This window comes from Jatropha curcas, chromosome 4 (genome assembly GCF_041381405.1).
Source record: "Jatropha curcas cultivar XTBG-Jc1 chromosome 4, XTBG_Jcur_1.0, whole genome shotgun sequence".
NCBI classification, from domain to species: domain Eukaryota; kingdom Viridiplantae; phylum Streptophyta; class Magnoliopsida; order Malpighiales; family Euphorbiaceae; genus Jatropha; species Jatropha curcas.
The window spans coordinates 15033719-15036274 of record NC_143154.1 but is presented as its reverse complement, the minus strand read 5'-3'; the positions used below and the strand labels follow the sequence as shown (position 1 = coordinate 15036274).

Genomic DNA, 2556 nt, shown 5'->3' with positions numbered 1-2556 from the left:
TGTTTTATGCAAAGAAGATCAAGGACAACTGAACCTTTAGTCTTTGACCCAGAAATTGAAAGAACCTTTCGTAGGCACAACGCTGCAAGAAAAGCAAGAGAAATAAAACTCGATCAACAAGCAGACATGGCCAACGAAAACGAAAACAGAAACGAAAACGTAGTTGGACCACCACTTTAACATCCGATCCGTACCTTAAGGGATTATACAACACCTAATCTGAATGGGACAACCTCAAGTATTACAAGACCTAGGGTAGAAGCTAATAACTTTGAGATTAAACCTGCAATTATCCAAATGCTCTCTACCTCGATCCAATATGGAGGTTTGCCTAGTGAAGATCCTAATGCTCACATCACCAATTTTTTGGAAATTTGTGACACATTCAAACAAAATGGTGTTTCTGAAGATGCAATCAAATTAAGACTTTTTCCATTCACTCTTAGGGATAAAGCTAGAGCATGGTTACAATCATGTCCCGCTGGAAGTTTTACCACATGGGATGAATTAGCTCAAAAATTTCTAGCTAAATTCTTTCCATCCTCAAAAACCACCAAGTTGCGCAATGAGATAATGACATTTGCTCATCATGATCAAGAGAGCTTGTATGAAGCTTGGGAAAGATTCAAGGACTTGCTAAGAAAGTGTCCGCATCACAGTTTGCCCAAGTGGTTACAGGTACAAACTTTCTATAATGCTCTATCTCCTAATATTAAAATCACTTTAGATGCAGCTGCAGGTGGATCTTTTGAAAAGAAAGGTATTGATGAAGCATATGAGTTGATAGAGGAGATGGCAAGCAACAGCCACTACCAAAATAATACCGAAAGAAGAAGAACTGCAGGAGTCTATGAAATAGACGCCATTACAGCACTTAATGCCAAGGTAGATAACATGGTAAGGAAATTGGACATGTTAACTACTAACCCTGTGAATGCTGTTATGCAAATTTGTGATAGGTGCAATGGACAACATGGAATTGGGGAATGCATCATGGACTCTTTAAATCCACAAACTTTGGAGCAAGTGAACTATGTGATGAATCAAGGAAGAAAGAATTACCCTTATTCAAATTCATATGATAACAGGTTAAGGAATCATCCTAATCTATCCTATGGTAATCCTAACAATGCCTTGAATGCACCACCAGGTTTCCACCCTCCAGAAAAGAAATCCCATGATGACCTCCTCACTGCTTTTTCTAAATCACACATGGAATTCATGAATGAAACCAGAGAAAACCATAAAATCCAGCAAGCTGCAATCAGGAATTTGGAGATGCAATTGGGGCAATTTGCAAACATGATGGCATCTCGACCTCAAGGTACATTACCTAGCAATACTGAAAAGAATCCAAAAGAACAAGTGCAGGCTATCACTTTGAGAAGTGGCAAACAATTAGATGAACCACCAAAGAAAGAAAAGGAAGTAAAAGAACAACCAAGGGTGCCTATCATTGACTTAGAGGAGAAAGAAAAGGTAAAACCTTATGTTCCCCCTGTCCCCTTTCCACAAAGATTAAAGAAAGCACAAGATGACAAGAGCTTCCTCAAGTTTCTGGATGTGTTTAAGAAGCTCCAAATCAATATTCCTTTTGCTGAAGCTCTTGCTCAAATGCCTAGTTATGCTAAATTCTTAAAAGATATCCTGAGCAAGAAACGAAAAATTGATGATCAAGGAACGGTAATGTTAACCGAGGAGTGCAGTGCAATTATCCAAAACAAACTGCCTCCAAAGTTAAAAGATCCAGGAAGTTTTTCTATCCCTTGTAACATTGGTAATCTTGAATTTGAAAAGGCTTTGGCAGATTTGGGTGCTAGCATTAATCTTATGTCCTATGAAGTTTTTAAGATGCTAGGTATGGGAGAGCTCAAACCAACAAGGATGTCTTTGCAATTAGCAGATCGTTCAATTAAATATCCTAGAGGGATTGTAGAAGACGTGCTTGTAAAGGTAGGTACATTCATCTTTCCTGTTGATTTTGTCATTCTTGATATTGATGAAGACAGGGAAGGATCTCTAATCCTTGGAAGGCCCTTTCTTGCAACTGCAAGAGCATTAATTGATGTTTATGAGGGTAAGTTGACTCTAAGAGTTGGACAGGAAGAGATTGTGTTTGATGTACTTAAATCTTGTAAACTCCCTATGGATCATGGAGACTGTTTTAGAATTGACGTAGTAGATGAATGTGTGGAGACCACTTTGCATGTTGAAAATAATGTTAATGAATCAAGCATCTTAAATGAAAAAGAAAAGGAATCACCTAAGCATGAACTGAAACAACTTCCACCTCATTTAAAACATGCATTCTTAGGTGAGGACCACTCTTTTCCTGTTATTATTTCTTCTCACTTAACGCTTGATCAAGAGGAAAGGTTGTTGCAGGTTCTACATAGGCACAAGAAAGCATTAGGGTGGTCTATTTCGGATTTACAAGGAATAAGCCCAAGTGTGTGTATGCATAAAATCTTGATGGAAGAAGACTACAAACCTTCAATCGAACATCAAAGGCGATTGAACCCGAACATGAAAGAGGTAGTCAAGGCTGAAATTATT

At 38.2% G+C, this 2556-nt stretch overlaps 1 non-coding gene across 1 annotated transcript; it reads right to left on the bottom strand.

Annotated features, from left to right (window-relative positions):
• Nucleotides 1-555: 555 nt before the first annotated feature.
• Nucleotides 556-661, bottom strand: LOC149496882 (small nucleolar RNA R71). Its single transcript, XR_016320717.1, has one exon. It is a non-coding gene; the product is annotated as a small nucleolar RNA R71 (small nucleolar RNA).
• Between the last annotated feature and the right edge of the window lie 1895 nt (nt 662-2556).